Source organism: Protopterus annectens, chromosome 6.part0, assembly GCF_019279795.1.
Source record: "Protopterus annectens isolate FY-2018-M chromosome 6.part0, PAN1.0, whole genome shotgun sequence".
Taxonomy (NCBI): domain Eukaryota; kingdom Metazoa; phylum Chordata; order Ceratodontiformes; family Protopteridae; genus Protopterus; species Protopterus annectens.
Window position 1 is genome coordinate 337,948,301 of NC_056737.1, and position 18,241 is coordinate 337,966,541.

The following is an 18,241-nucleotide window of genomic DNA, read 5'->3' on the forward strand; positions in this document are numbered from 1 at the left end:
GCAGGCCACACATTTTTTAAACCCTGCTGGCTTATCAGCCATGTAGAACCAAGCCTACCTCAAACTTAAAAAAAAAAAATAGCTACCACCAGCACAGTAACAATTACAAACCATAAAAAATAGTAAATAATATTATCTGACATAAACAACTGCTCCAACAGTACCATTAAGTAAAAAAAGGGGCTACTACTAAAAAGTAGGTGACAGGGAAAGAACACCAAGATGGAGAAGACAGAAAACTACCTCTACAGTTTTCTGTATTTTTGGTAGGGGGTAAAGGGAGGTGGGTATAATTATTATTAAACATTTGTTTACTGGGAAAGCCTGACTTGGAACAAAGCCAATTTTTAGCAGAGGCCTGGGGAGAAATGCTCCATATGCATATCTTTTGAACGTGGGAGGAAACCGGAGTACCCTGCCAAAACCCACACAAACACAGGGAGGACATGCAGACTCCACACAGAAGGCACTCCAGCCAAGAATGGAACCAGAGAACCTTTTGCTCTGAGGCAACAATGCTACCGCTGCACCACTACACCATTATAAGAAAGAAAAAAACTATAAACGTAGAGAATGGTACAACCCCCAGCTATATTGGAAAGACAAAAAAAAAATTTGCTTTGACTTATTTAAACCCAAGTTTAAACAATGGAGATCTTATCTATAGCAAGTGAGCGGAAAACAAGATCTGAAATAATTCTCTGCTTGTAGGAGATTATGGGTAAGGGGAGGTACCTGAGCTTTAGATCCAAAGTTCGACAGTGGCCAAAGTTGGATCCAAGACAGATCCGATAACCCATCTATTGAGGAGAGAAGAAAGAGGCAACATAGTTCTTTTCACTGTACAGTGGCATGGTCATACTATAATCAGAGACTTGTTATACTTGCATAGATTAATGCATTGCATAGATTAGCTTCTTAATCACATTTTAGCCATTAACTATTAAACAGTCCAGTCTGGTAATCCAGAAGTGTCCAATCTGTGTGTTGTGTCTTACAAATTAGAAACCATGAGATTGCATCTGAATATACATTTTAAAGTATTTTCATGCAGGAAAGCCTCCTACACCTCCATTTCAGATGTCTGTGCCCAATACACTCTTCCATATTTATAATTTTGGCACTTTGGGCTAAAGGAAGACCCCCCCCCCCTACACACACACACATACACTTAACAGTGGCCTTATTTTGGAGTTTTAATACCTTTACTAGTACACAGTTTTCACTACTGTCCTGCTGCACTACTTTCACCACTGGAATATCAGGGGGAACACATCACACTGAAAACATCAGCATCAACATTCTGAAATATTACCTTTAAAGGGAAATACTTCAGAGCTCAACACACTGATCTACGTATTATTCAAAACTATGTCCCTTGTACGTAATGCACCTATGAAGGAAACCCAGCTGCTCTGGGGTACTGTGACTGCTGTATTGCTTATATAAACAGCTAAATGAATAATGAAATAAGTACGCATCTGTTTCCTTTGTATTTCTTCATGAGGTAACCAGATAAGTGAGCTGGACCTAATAAAACTGTTTTCAGCCATGATCCAGATCCGAAAACCAAAGCAAGATGCTGTCTAGATTATAAGGAAAAATCAAATGCTACATGTAAAGCAGATCTTAAAGAATATCTGATCCCGCATAATCATGAGTTGATATGTAGTCAAAGAATTACAATGGGACTAAAAATTGCATACAACAGTTTTACATTATTTATATTTTTAGATGGCGTACACCTGAACTTTGTTGTGACTTTCTGGCCCCTTATATATCTGGCTAATTATTTTAGAGAAAGCAGTGGCTTTGATACATGTGGAGTTAGGAACTTTTTATGATATAGTTACTTTTGCTAGTCCTCATCTTGTGCTTATTGTGGATCTGCCTCCATGTGCATCTTTACTGCCATCCAGTGATTTCTGCACTCTGCCATCCCAGTGTAAAAAGGCTGTTTTGCCCTAATTTCCACTTGGAGGTGGCTCATATCAGGGATACTCTTCATTTCTTCCCCAGGATGGATGAAGTGACATCGGTTACATTCGGTTATGTCTTTGTTGCCCCAACATGTCACAAACCTAGACCACCAATGGTTACAATCAGAAGTAAAACTCTATTCTAGCAGAACTTGGTAACTTGTACCTGAGCATAAACATTGCTGATAACCTCATTAAAACGTGTAAGGGATTATGGTGTTCATAATGTATAAAACAGTTGAATTTCTTGTGTGTGCATGCATATGCACACATGCGCACACTTTTTAGTTTTATTTACTTTTAAAAACCATAACTAGCATAAATGCCTAACTCATTGATGTTTATTTCATGGTCATCAGATGAGGAAAAGGGAGAGAGAAGAAGGTTACTTGATGAAGAAATGAGAAAAACAGGTGATCTGAGTGACGACAATGATGATGATGACTATGTTAAAGAAGGTGTTAAAAGGGCAAGCATTTAACGTCAGTAGGACATGATGCTAAGAAAGGGTGCAGCCTTGGAGACTGAAAACAGGGTAAGTCTTTCTGCTCATGCTGCATTTTTGATATTTTATTAAGCATTCTGTTACATAGGAACTTCTACAAAGAGTTATTTGATGTCATAATACATGTGCAGAGGTCAAACAGCTTTTCTAACATACATTCCATGTGAAATATTGGCCTTTGAAAAACTGGTGTCCTAATGTTTTCTTCAAGCAGTAAACTGAGGAATTATGACTTTTAAAGTATTTTTTTCTATTTTTTAACACCTTTATTATATTATCACTTAAGATTTAGGCAAACATACATTAACAGAAAAGAAATCACATCATATTAACATTTTTCCATTTACATACATTATACATCACACATATTTTCTTTCTTTGTAACTACTAACAGTCCATTACATAAATTGCTGAATTTCTGCCTTACCTTAAAACTGCACTCTTCCTCCCCCTCCTGAACATTATTTTGCATACACTGTTCCCACAGTTTCCATTTATTTCTATGTAATTTGCTCTTTCCCCTTTGTAAAGATCCTCTTCAAGTTCTTTTCTCCATTTTATAATCTTCAGTACTTCAAATAAAGTTGGTTTAGACTATGATTTCCATTTTGTAGCAATTGCATTGTTGGCAGCCACCAGAATTAAACTTAATAAGGCCTTACTATGTCCAGACAATTCCGATCCTGTATCTAGCTCAAAAGAATCATTTCCATAGTTACAGCCATTTGCTCACCCAATATTTCTGACAGAGTACTCCATAGGGAATTTTTAAAATCTAAAAAAATTACACTTCCAAAATATATGGTTCTACTTGCCTCTTTCTTCACCATCACACCTCCAACATTTGCTACCTACTTCAGGAAAAAAATCTTTGAAGTTTGCTTGAGGTACAAAAATACCTATGTAAACATTTCCAAGCAAAGATCTTAAACATTCCGGCCTTTAGTACATACCTGGGAGCCATACATATGTCCTCCCATCGTTCCCTTCGAAATTGTTTTCCCAGTCTCTCTTCCCAATCTTTTCTAACCATCTCTGACTGATTCTTGTAGTTATAATGCAATATCTTATATGCCCTACTAATTATTCATTTTCAACAGCAGCTTCTGTTCTAGTTTCAGCTAAAAATTCTTCCAGAGCAGGTCTTTCTCTGAAGATAGTGAAAGTCTGGTCAGAAGAGAATGAAAATATTAGAGGCCACAAAACCTAGAATTCTGAGATATTCCTGGCAAAGTCTGTTTGGCAATTATCAAGAGCTGCTCCTTGTAACATTCTACTTTGTCCTGGAGAAGAAAGGACATCCATAGGGATGTGTCCAGTAGACAAACTAGAAATACTATCCCATAACAGGCGATGACAGAAGATTTCTCTATGTTCACCTGAAAACCCAGGATGAGAAAGTTTTTTCCTCGAGCCAGAGATTCCTGGCAAATTATGAAAGAAATCTGCAAAAATAAGGCAGTCACTCAAACATGGGAAAATATGAATGCTGTGCAATGGGCTATTATAGGAGCCAGTCACTTTATAAAACAGAGCTGTTGACAAAAAAAGGGTGAAGCACAAACCTGAAAACATAAAGAACACACACAAAAACTTAAAAATAGTCTGAAGTGTTTGAGAATTAAAAAGTGATAAGCATTTTTAAATCCAGAGTTATTAGAAAACTGAGAGGTGGAATGAGAAGTAACAAAGACAGATCATTTTGAACTTTCAGATTTTGATGTGAATGTTTAGAAAAGAAAGGTCTAGGACAGGTGTCCAGTTTCCTTTCTTAGGCACCAGAAAGATTCTTGAATAAAATCCTCTCCCTCTTTGATCTGGAGAAACACGTTCTACAACCTCATGAGTCTGCATTTGATCTGGGATAGGAGGGACAAGAGGTTCGACTGATTAGATGAAGAGGAGATCCTTGAAAGGGAATGGGAATTCTACTGCGAGTTGCAGCCTTTTTCAATGATTTCCACAACCTATGTGTCTGAAGTTATCTGGTGTCACTAAGGAAAGTGAAGGTCTAGACTTTGAAAAGCTTTACATGATTGCCAGAGTGAGGATGGGCGAACACATGAAGGGTCACTTAGACAATCATTCTGTTTCTTATATATATTATCCTTGGCTTTAAGAGGATCCTCCTTTCTTCTTTGAACCTCCTTGACATAGCTTTTTGAAATTATGTTGCCTGTGCCATGTCAGGAATGCTTATTCTGTTTCCTGAAAAAGGAACCTGAAGTACAAGAAATGCGTCTATTATAATTTGGCAAGGAGGGTTGAAAAAATCTGATAACCTCCTAAATTAGCTCACCCTTTTCATCAAACCTTTTAAGGACCACAGCAGAGGAAAGACCAAATAACATGTCTTTAACCAGGGGAGCATTCAGGATCTTAGCTTTTGCATCCTCTGGTGAATTCTGAGAATGTAGCCAGGCAAATCTTAAAATCACTGACCGTGTGGTAACTGCTCTAGAAACAGCATCAGCAGTGTCATAAGCACATTTTAGAGAATATTTGGTTACTGGAGACACACAGGATACTAATGATTTTTGAGATCCTTGAAGAAGAGAGGTCAGCAATTAACTTTTTCATACTGTCAATGGAAGCCAGCAGACACTTAAAACATGTGAGCCTGCCAATTCATTATTCTAAAGGCTAAACTGGAAGAAGGATAAACTTTATTTCCAAATCTATCAAAGTAATTCTCCAAGGTTGTCAAAAGGGATAGCTACCATAAGAAGTTCAGTAAAAGCTGATTTTGACAAAGAAATAACTGCAAGATATCAGATTTTCTGGCAACAGATAGTGCTGACTTTCTTACAAATTGCTAGCTGTAAAGAAAGCATCCTGTTAAGGCTAGCAACACATGAGGAACAGCTGCAGGCTGACGAAAAGCCACCTGCAACAAATTATAATATCTTTCCTGGGATTCCTAGTGTTTATTTTTGTTCTGACTAAATAACATCCTTCATCCTGGCAAAAATATCAGAAAAAAATCAGCTCATTTGGGGGTAATTCTGAAGAATAACTTTCCTGGGAGGTAGCTTCCCCATTCTGTGGCACGGGAATTTTAGAAACAAAGTCCAATTCGAAATCCTGTCCCTCAGACTGGGAATCAGAAACTAAGGGAAATTAAAATATTTTCCTTTTAAATTCACTGAGGGAGCCAGGACCATCAATCTACTCAAAGGGGTGTTTGACAAATATTTACCGAATCATTGAAGAGTTAGTCTTACCCCTAACAGAAAAGTCCAGACGTAAAAAAGTTTAGTAGAAACCACTTCTAAAAACACGAGCTGCAGTCCCAAGCAATACCTTTTGACAGAAAAGTAACACTTTTTCTCACATAAAAATAAATAATAAGGGAATCCCCAGAGGGATGCAGGCCATCTGTATACTGAAAAAGGTGACTGATAAGTAGATAACAGAGTTTATGAGAGTTGATGAAATAACTAGACTTAAAAAATATATTTTGAAACAAAAAAGTTTTAATGACAACCCCAACCACAAGTTCCATCTCCTAGCCAGAAGTTTTGAGAAAAAGATAAAACTTTTTATCACAAAAATTAAATATTTGAAAGGCATTTCCCACAGAGAACAGTGACAAGGAAAATGTTAAAATTTGAGGCAAAATTCTTACAACACTAAAAACACCAGTCCCTAGCCTCTAGATAATGTATGTGACAGAAAAGAACATTTTATTTTTCCACAAAAAAGGGAAGAAGTGTAAGGCATTCTCTAATGGGGTACTTATCTGCCCCCTGTGATGCAGTACTAGCTGACCACTAATCACCCAAAGTCCACAAAGAAGACAGCACTTTTACGGTGTGACAGTTTTGAAGTTTGATGCCCTAAGCCACTGGCTCTGTGTTGCTCTCCTCCAGCTGTGCGGTGCCTAGGATGTGGAGAAGGTGCTCTAAAGCTTTGGACACCGACAGGCTTGTATCATTTTTGGCATGACACATCCACTGTAACTACGGTTACTACAACAGTGATTCTAATGATGAACATCAGTAAGATTACCAGATGTCCCTTTTTTGTAGGGAAATTTTCTATTTTCAAGTAAAATTGTAAGAATTCTTAAGTGCACAGAAATTTAACATGCTAACCATTTTAAACAGGCATTTATATATGAATGTGTTTAGAATGTACATTATGAATGATTTCTTGTAAATATTTGACTGACTGATCGTTTTTTTACAGGTTTTCACTCTATTTCTTTGCAATATCTGGTGACCCTAAGATAATTCCTTAGAGAGAAATAAAATGAGGTGAGACTGGTCAGTGAACAGCAACCCAGGATTAATGTGTGTGTGTGGGTGTTTCCTATATTTAGCAGCTAGATGCCCATATAAAAAGAGCATATATTGATGGTAGTCAAGAGGTAAGAGGAAGGACATAAGGAAACAAAATAAGTTTGCTTGGTCAAGGATTATGCCCACTTCTGACTGTGGACACTAGAAAGGTCGATTTCCCCTGCACTTGGCTATTCTTGATTTCAGCTATTATTTCTTTACTATCTTGCCACATGACTGCTTTTTATGTTGGTTGTTGAAACCATTTCATCAGAATGCAGGCCTTTGGCTTGGCATTTCAAGACATATTCTTTTTGCCAACGGTAGTAGCGAAGGCAATTGTTTTATTTGCTAAATGACATTATTTTATTAATCATTATTTACTAATTCGCAAAGAAAATGTAAAAAAAACTTCATGAAAGCATTTAGCTTATGGCATCAAAACTCGTACAGCATTTTATACTTTTTATTTTTGAGTAGATGAAAAGATTAGCATTTTATAAAATTGAACCCTTGTTGTAATAATTTTTTCCTGTCTTATTTTCTTTAGGTAAAGATCGCAAATGGGTCATATTTGTTTATTCTGGAATGACTTCATCATAGTTCAAACATTTTGATGAAGAAATATGAGTCCTCAAAGACCCTGTATCTAACAGAAATTCAGAGTATGTCAGATTCCTCCAAAGAAGACAAAATTAGCAATAATTAAAACAACGTATAACAGAAAAAATTCAACCCCCTCAGTAAACTTTTGATTGCCTTCTTGCATTACACTGTGTGTGTGTGTGTGTGTGTGTGTGTGTGTGTGTGTGTGTGTGTGTGTGTGTGTGTGTGTGTATCAGTGAGAGAAAGACTGAGAGATGTGTGTGTATTGGTGAAAGAGAGAGAGAGAGTGAGAGAAACAGGAAGCTTGTGTAGTCTTGAAGAAGTGTTTGCAACCTGCTATGTATATGCACAGCTGCAGATGTCCTCTAAAGCAATGCACATGTTAACTGAAAATGACATTCAGTATTCCATATAATCATTACCACTGGCCTTCCAGGTAGTGCAGAAACCCATCCTCTACCTCCAGAAGAAGAAAGATGGCCTCTGGTTTCTCATTCTTCATACTCTCTGGGTGGCCCTCAGGCACTTCCGCCACTACACGAACATAGGTGTCCAACATAGCAGAAAGCAGCCCTGAATACATATCACTAGGATGGCAACATTTGTTTCCTGTTAGCAAAATGACACTTTCCTATTTAGAGCTTAACAGAGAAGTTATCCAATGATATGTCAGTGATCAGAAATCAAAGTGACCCAGGTAGCAAGTGTGGCCCTCGGGTTACAAGGGTAAAATTAATGAATTGTAAGCAAAAACTCGATGGAACTCTGGTCTTGTAGAAAGTGGTACTAAGGGAATAGGCTGTCTCTGAGCTTTAAAAAATGTAAAAACAGCTAGTATTTTGTGAGCAGAGAAAATCACATTTACTAACAATGCTTTGATTGAGGTTATGGATGCTCTATGATCCTTGAGGTTTCTGTTATTAATGTTCTTGAGATGTTTGTCTAAATAAATGTAACAACAGCCTGTACTACATTAGAGTCATGAGCAGAATAGATCATATATAAGAAAACAGCATTGATTAAGGCAGTGGGCACTCTGTAATCCTTTGAGACTTCCGGTTTGGCAGTTCCTTTTCAGTATCTCCTTCACTGTTGTGGATCTGAACCTATAATGTAAAGGATTAGTGCCCTAATATCACAGTTACTGTCATTTGGAAGACTGGTTCATAGAGGGGATGTTACAGGCAAACACAGATAAGTGGAAGCATACTAAGGGGTAAGTCATAAATGAACCCCCCCCCCCCGGTGAAAGCAATCAAGAATAGCTATTAGACTCTTATAACTGTGGGCAATAGTTTCTCTAATGACAGACGTATCAATGCTGCATGTCAAAACAAAAGCTAAATTGATAACCTTTTCCTGATGATGTTCACTGGAGGAGGCTCTCCAAGACTGCTTTGAAAGAACAAACTGGGATATGTTCAAGGAGGCAGCCACAGTAAATCAGCATCTGAACACAGATGAATACAGAGAGGTTGTGATGTCATATATTCCAAATTGCGTTGATGAAGTAACAAGCATCAACAACTTCACTGTCAGAGCTAACCAGAAGACATGGCTCACCCTCAAGGTATATGAGCTTCTGAAAGTGAGAAATGTAGCTTACAGGGCTAAAAGCAAGAGGCAATCTGGGGAGAGGTATAAAGAAGGCCTAATGGCAGAAGGGTACAAAGCCACATTGATGACATGAGGGATGCAAAGAGATTATGGCAAGGTATACAGGAGATCACTGACTACAAAACCAGCTCAGCACAGTGTGAGGACAGCATCAAATTCCCAGACAGTTTGAACACTTTCTCTGGAAGATTTGAGGAGAGAAACAACAGGTTTGCACTAAAGCTACTCACTGATGAGAAGGATGCTGTGCAGTACAGAGGAAATGAGAAGAGAGCTAAAAAAGTGAAGCTCAAGAAGGTTGCAGGCACAGACAACATACTGGGCAAGGTGTTAAAAGGCTGTGCTGATCAACTGTGCACGGTACTCACATAGATATTTAACACCTCTCTTGCCATGGTGAAAGTACCTTCATAATACAAGGAAACAAACATCATTCCATCGCCTAAGAAAGCCTCTCCCTCCAGCCTTAACAACTACAGACCAGCCACATTGACATCTACTATTATGAAGTGTTTTGAACGGCTGATCAAAAAGCATTTGTCATTGGGCCTACCTCCAGATTTTGGTCCTCTGCAGTTTACTTACAGAGCCAACAAATTCATGGCTGATACCATATCATTAGTGCTACACAGCTCATTTGAGCATCTACAGGGCAATGATAACTATGTGAGGATGCTGTTCATAGATTTCAGCTCAGCATTTTATATGGTGATACCAATGCAGCTAATAGAAAACATCTCTGTAACTGGATCCTGGACTTTCTGATTGAGATGCCACAGAGTGTATGTTCGGGTAAGAATACATCAAAGTATATCAAGATTAATACCGGGCTCCACAGGGATGTGTTCTCAGTCCACTGTTATTCACTATCCTGACCCACAACTGCTATGCAAAACACAAGTCCAACCACATCAACAAGTTTTACGTGGGGATCAGCACAAAGGAGGATGAAAGAACATATAGCGAGGAGGTGACATCTCTGATCAGTTGGTGTGAGGGGGAACAACCTTGACCTGTATGTAAGCAAGACCAAAGACATTAGCACAGACTTCAGGAAAAAGGAAACAAACTATTCAGTGCTCATGATCAACGTTGAGAGTGTAGAGAGGTTACGTTTATGACATTTCTAGGCGTACACATATCAAAGGATCTCTCGTGGCTGAGAAACACCAGCCAGCTGGTCAAGAAAGCTCACCAATGCATCCATTTTTTAAGAAGGCTGAAGAAAGCTAAGCTCCTGCCTCATATTTTCTCCACCTTCTATAGAGGTGCTATTGAGAGTATCCTCACCAGAAACTTCAGTGTGGTTTGGAAGTTGTACATCTACAGAAAGGAAAGCACTATGGGGGGGGGGGGTCGCAGAGAAGGTAATAGGTACCAGTCTTCCATCATTACAACTTTACTCTGCAAGAAGCATTAGAAGGGGCACCAAAATAATACAAGACACCACACATCCAGCACATGGTCTGTTTAATTATCTGGCATTGGGTAGAAGATATTGCAGCGTTCGCTGCAGGAATACCAGATTCAACAACAGTTTCTATCCAACAGTGGTCAGACTTCTGAACTTGGGCATAAGTCCCAGATAACTGGATATTAACTAAGCCATTTCTTTCTTTTTTTTCACAAATACCTATAGTCTGTTTTATAATATATACCACACAAATTCCAAGTAAGTGCCATATTTATCTATGTCATCAATATCAAGTGCAATATTAGACAGACAACTTAGGCAATGTGCAATCTGTAATGTAACAGACAAAACAGCACTCCTGCGCTAAAGGCAGATGCACGGCTCAAAAACAAACGTAAAAATCCTGTAGAAAAAGAACCAGCATACTGTGTACAAAAGATTCACTTTATTTGAACAAAATCAGACCGGTTTCGGCTGGAAAAATATCACAGCCTTCCTCAGTGTGAAAAATATATATTGAATAATACAGCTTAAATTAAACATTAAATACACGTCTAAGGGCTGATTGGTCCATCCTAGAATTGTTCATTCAAACCGGGAGGGAACAACCCACCCAGTTTCACAATCCACTTTTTTTCTTTGTTATTTAAAATAGAGTGCCACCCCATTTTATTGGATTTATTACCCTTCACAATATCAATAACCATAAATGACAACCTGGCAGTAGAATGTGTCAAATGATGTTTATAAAGTGTATTAGAAGCCTTTTTGTTTTTAATGTTACTGATGTGTTCCGAGATTCTTATTTTAAATGGACGCAAAGTCTGACCGATGTAGAAAGAACCACAGGTACATGTAGCTTGATATACTAGCCAATCAGTACTACAATTGGCAAAAAACTGTGTATCATAAACTACCGAAGAAATACGGCTAGAAAATTGTTTAGATTTGACCACCTTGTCACAGTGGATACAATGTCCACATGGATAACAGCCAACTAGAGGCTCCCCTATTATAGTAGTTTGCATATATTGAGAAGGTTGATGCATGGACCCATGTTTATAATGACTTGAAACAGGAACCAAGATTTTTGCCCTTGTGATATGAAAATTGACATCTATTGGGTATAATTTGGGCTAGCTCATCATCATATTGTAGTATATTCCAATGTCTCCTGACACTTTCAATTAAGTTGACCGTGTTCCTGGCATATGTTGTAACCAACCTGATGGGTTGTGTTGTTGTGACGTTATGATCTTTATATCTCAAAAATTCCTCCCTATCAGTTGAATTAACCAAATCCACAAAAGTGGATTGTGAAACTGGGTGGGTTGTTCCCTCCTGGTTTGAATGAACAATTCTAGGATGGACCAATCAGCCCTTAGACATGTGTATTTAATGTTTAATTTAAGCTGTATTATTCAATATATATTTTTTACACTGAGGAAGGCTGTGATATTTTTCCGGCCGAAACCGGTCTGATTTTGTTCAAATAAAGTGAATCTGTTGTACACAGTATGCTGGCTCTTTTTCTACAGGATCTTTACATTTGTTTTTGAGCCGTGCATCTGCCTTTCGCGCAGGAGTGCTGTTTTGTCTGTTACACTTTGTTCGATTTCCTGCTGGGGGCCTGTGAACTTGGTACTGATTGCAAGTTATCTGTGCAATCTTGTTTTTTATTTTTAATACATTATCTTCGTGGCATTGGTCGTTTCTTTGGTGGATTATTATCCGGTTGTGCTGTGGATTTATATGGTGCTCTGCTTTTTTTATTACTACAAGGGAAGCTGTAGATATTGGAAGCGTTATTTTTGCATTGCGTCACTTCCTGGCATGTCGGATGATTAGATTTATAACACGCACCCTTTGGGGGATGTTATATTCATTCTTCAGGAACAACAACCTAACAGACTTTTCGCAAAGTGTGTTTTTTTTCATCTGGGTGATGCGTAGAACTGTGTTTGCTTAACATTTGGAGGTTTAGACGTTTTGTGTTTTCGAACGGCTACTGGATGTTTTGAACTATATGGAACATATGTATGCGACATTTTAGGACCACTTTGGTAATATATGTATGCAGTATAGTGATACCAATCTAGTGGGTACGTCTCTTTTGGGTCATTTACAATTGATGGGTTATATTTTGATCAACATATACAGGTACTGTACTTTCATCATTTTTTGGCAATTAGAGGCAGTGAAGAACTGTTTTCTCTTTGGAACTTGTGGTTCGTTTATCGGGACATTACTATTAAAATGGACTAATAATGGACAAATAAGATTCTATTAGCAAGTTTTCATTTGCTGTATTACTATATGGTGTAACTACCATTGTTCATTTTGAAATTTGAACGAACGGCCTGTACATATTCATCGAATAAGTTGTGGCGTGATTATGTTCATATGCTCTGTTTATTCAGTCTGTTACATTGGTTGGTTTTGTTTAGTATTTTTTTCATTACTCAGTGTTGGGATTGACAAAATCCTTTGTATATAAGAGTTTACATTTATATACATTCACTTTTGTCGATAACAGTTCAGTTTGGATACACATTTTCTATCATGGCCACACAAGGTTTCACTTTAGGATTTTGTAATATTGGCATAAGAGCCAACATATTTATACAGGTCCATGATAGAACTACAACTTTTATTATATTAGGATAGTTTGACTCATTTACCAGTTTGGTCAGTAATTGGACTTTTATCTTGGATCCATTTGGCTTTGCTGCTGTATTCTTTTTATTGTTGGTTTTTAGCTCACTTTTATTCTAAGTGTATAGTGTGGAATTCTTTACATCTTTGCCATCTTTTTATTCAAGAGTGTAACAGGGTGATTTCTTGGGTAGAGACGCAGCTTGGTATTGAAAGATATGTTCATTTTTTCGGGCTGCTATTGTTCCTACTATTGTTAAATAAGAATATTTATACACTTTTTACTGGCATCGTTTTTGTGGCTATCATTGTCAGTAATATATTTTTGGATATATCCAATCATTATATTTTTGAGCAAATATAGATCTTGACATGGATCTTTCAAGCTTGGTAACAGGACTATCAGCTGATAGGGAAGATCTTAGAGCATTTGGCCTTGGTGCCTCTTCTCAACATACCAACAGTACTAATGATGCACTTGGTTCCGAGTCTGCCTGTACTCTGGCTTTTGAAGGCTTATTTAAACAGCTTCGTACTCTCAGATCCAACATTTGGCATTCCAAATTATTTAAGGCATATATTGCTAAAGGGATAACCCCTCGAGGTCTGAGAGTATGTATACAACCTCATGTGGGAACAGTGGACTTGAAGCTAAGTGATCAGTGGTCTCAAATACAGCAGCAGGCCAGTATGTCCTTTGTTGAAGCTCTATCCAAATATTATGATCGAGTTATTGATAAAGAAATTGATGCAGTAACTAGATTGGTGGATGATGTCAAACCTTTTGAAGGTGAACCCTATTATAATAAACACCTTAACAAATTGGCCACGGATCTTAATAATTTGGAACAACAACTTAAAAGCAGAAAAATCAAAACATTTAGGAGGGATCAGACTGATTAGCAGCAGGGCAATCCTTTCTCAAATAATTCCAAGCATGTGAGATTCACACCTACATTAACAAAGGCTTCAAAGAGAAAGAGACCACATTCTATTCTTAGAAAATCTGGCCATGATACTGGGTCCTCGACTGAGGACATTTCTTCTTGTACAGATAACGAATTCCAATTAGTATCAAGTTCACCACTACCAAAAAGGACAATATTGTCTGTCCCTTTAGGCCCAAGTATCGCCGGGGGGGACTCAAACACAGGAGGCATAGACAATATTCAGAGTTTGTTAAAAATGGTCATACAGAATTAGTCACAGATTATAACAGGAATGTTTTAAATCTATCTGATTTTGGGCTATCTCCAGCTCACCTGTCTGTGCTCAATAAAAGCTTAACTTACATTTCGGGTTTCATGGTATCTGAAGAAACGTTTGCTCAAGATTTAATGTCCTTTTGTAGAACTTTGAATTTAAGATTGTTTTTAGGTAATGATGATAATGATTTAGCTGATGACAAATTTGCATATCATAAATCATCTTTTACCCCCGCAATGCATCCTTTGGTACATCAGTTCCAGAATAGTGTTCTCAAAGATCTGCATTTTTCTAGGTCAGAGACATATTATAAACCGAATAATGTAACTATTGTTGAAAAACAAGCTATTCTGGAACTACAACATAACAAGAATATTGTCATCATTCCAGCGGACAAAGGTGGAGCCGTGGTTGTGTTAAATTGGAAAGATTATGATCAGGAAGATAAAAGACAGTTGTCTGATGGTAGATATTACTTTGAGATGCATATCAATCCCATTCATCGTTTCAAAAAATTAATTGATGATTTTTTGATTCAGGCCAGGGATGAAGCTATTATCACTAATGACATCATGCAACAACTTATGATTCAGGACCCAGCCAATCAATACATCTATTTTCTGCCAGAAATCCATAAAAATCCATTACATCCTCCGGGCAGATCAATTGTCTCAGGCAAGGGGTATATCACAGAACCCCTATCTTTGTATCTGACTAAACACTTGAAATCCCTGCTTCATCTAGTCCGTTTTAGATTACAGGACACCACAAATTTTCTGCAGATAATTTCAGACAGCCAATTAGAACCTGATTGGTTGATGTGCACGCTAGATGTGTGCGCTTTATATACAAACATTCCACATGAATCCGGTTTAGAGGCCCTAAGTTATTGGCTGGAGGTGGCTAATCTATATCATTCTGATTTTAATTCTTTTTTGGTACAATTAGCAGGCTATGTTCTCAGTAGTAATGCATTTTTCTATTAGGAAAATTGGCACTCACAAACAAAAGGTACAGCAATGGGGGCTTCTTTTGCCCCCATTTATGCCGATTTGTTTATGGCATTTGTTGAAAAATATCTCATTTAAGATCATGAGAATAACATCTATCTAGAACACATTGACATTTGGAGACGTTTTCTAGATGATTGCTGGATGGTATGGAAAGGAGAGATTGATATGTTACATGGATTCATATCTTATCTGAATAACAATCCATGGGGATTACAATTTACTGTTCATTATGATTTAAACAGCATCACATTTTTGGATGTGACTATCAATAGATTACCAGACCATACGCTGAGTACCGAAGTATTCAGAAAATATCCCCAGTATAACACCATTCTACATGCGTCCAGTTTTCATCCTCCGCATATAGCCCACACCATTCCCAAATCGCAATTCATTAGATTAAAACAAATTTGTTCTGATGATTCTTCATTTCAGAGCCAAAGGAAGGATCTTACAAACAGATTTAGAGCTAGGGGTTATGGTATGGGGTATGTGTTGCAGGCAAGCAATTTGGTTAATTCAACTGATAGGGAGGAATTTTTGAGATATAAAGATCATAACGTCACAACAATACAACCCATCAAGTTGGTTACAACATATGCCAAGAACACGGTCAACTTAATTGAAAGTGTCAGAAGACATTGGAATATACTACAATATGATGATGAGCTAGCCCAAATTATACCCAATAGATGTCAATTTTCATATCACAAGGGCAAAAATCTTGGTTCCTGTTTCAATCATTATAAACATGGGTCCATGCATCAACCTTCTCAATATATGCAAACTACTATAATGGGGAAGCCTCTAGTTGGCTGTTATCCATATGGACATTGTACCCACTGTGACAAGGTGGTCAAATCTAAACAATTTTCTAGCCGTAATTCTTCGGTAGTTTATGATACACAGTTTTTTGCCAATTGTAGTACTGATTGGCTAGTATATCAAGCTACATGTACCTGTGGTTCTTTCTACATTGGTCAGACTTCGCGTCCATTTAGAATAAGAATCTTGGAGCACATCAGTAACATTAAAAACAAAAAGGCTTCTAATGCACTTTATAAACATCATTTGACACATTCTACTGCCAGGTTCTCATTTATGGTTATTGATATTGTGAAGGGTAATAAATCCAATAAAATGGGGTGGCACTCTATTTTAAATAACAAAGAAAAAAAGTGGATTGTGAAACTGGGTGGGTTGTTCCCTCCCGGTTTGAATGAACAATTCTAGGATGGACCAATCAGCCCTTAGACATGTGTATTTAATGTTTAATTTAAGCTGTATTATTCAATATATATTTTTTACACTGAGGAAGGCTGTGATATTTTTCCGGCCGAAACCAGTCTGATTTTGTTCAAATAAAGTGAATCTGTTGTACACAGTATGCTGGTTCTTTTTCTACACAATCTGTAATGTGTCTTTTATTTAAATGGGGGAGTTATTATAACTTAGGGGAGGATATACTTATTCTGTATTCAAGTGTTGGAATTTTTCTGCTTTTTTTACTGGTACTGGGAGTAGGATTGTGTATGTTAGTTGTGTTCATTCTTTTACTTTTATGTGTTGTTTTGCTTTCTGTTTGAATCTCAAGGATGAGCTGGTGCAAAAAATTTCTTTTAGGCTACACGTGTGTAGCCCTAAATGACAATAAAGTTACTTTGAATCTTTGAACTAGAACTTTTGCCATCAGATGCTTCTAGTTTTGCATGTAGTAGACTTTATGACATGTTGTTTCAAAAGGAGTATAACTATGCTATATCAGTGTGACAAAAGTACTTTAATTTAAACACTATGCATTGTGCATATTTTAAAAGATTTTTATTCTATGCATTAGCAAATACTGTGAATCTTGATATGAGGGAGGGAGATTCAATAAATGAATTGAAATGCAGAGAAAACAACTTGACAGCTGATTTTAAATACAACACCACCTCCGGGGCTGAATGATCACGTAAAAACAGAAAACTACTACAATGCTTTAAAACCAAAACCAAAAAACTCCTAACAATGCTTTGTTTTTTTTTTTAATTACCTGATGGCTGTTACATGCATTTTTTGCTATTTAAGCTGCCGTTGGTTTACATTGATGACATCTCCTTATAGAAACAAATGCGTTTACTGCTTGTTTATCATGTTGTCAGACGGAATCAAAACTGTCCAGTTTGCTTATTTGCTACAGTTACAGGAGTTATTATCGGTATGCATTTTTCATTACAGAAATAAATAATAAATATTGCACAAAAAGGAAAATGTACTGCGAGATTATTTCACTCAGTGGATTGGATCATAGAAACTAAAACACAAAATAGTTGAAAAAAACATTTCCATCTTGCCAATATCCACCCTCTTAACATACTCCTCACTTTTAGAAAGGCAAAGCAGGTTAAATCAGGAATGAATTCTTAGCTGCCCATCCAATTGCCAAGGTTCATCTTAAAAGGATGCAAGGGTGTCACTCTGTTTTGAATGTAACACCAATTTGTTCCTGAGTTGGGATACATCTTGGGAAATCCATGTGTCTCTTGAGCATGGTGAAATACATCTGTCCCTCCAGCATGTTTTATTTATTGTGTTAGAGACTTAAATCCTTGGTTCGAGTATTTGTGAGCTGTTTGTTTTGTGGTGATGCAGGAAATCAAACAGGCTTGCCTCCTTAATGGCATGGAACACAAGACACAGGCATCTGCATATAGAAGGCTTATAAGACTGAGCATAGTAATAAGACTTTAAGACTCTCTTATTATGCAAGGGTCTTTAAAGCCATCCTTTATTTAGTTAAGAAACTCTGTTTTTGTTTTCTAGATGTGGGAAGACGTACATGACAACAGGGGCACTTTATAATTGGTCTAATCAGAGCTAAGTAAAGAAGGGCAAAAGTTCTAATTTGGATGAGATGTCTTTAGATATCATTAGTGATAGATAGAAGGATTTCTGGTAACTATTTGAAATGTCAGGACCTG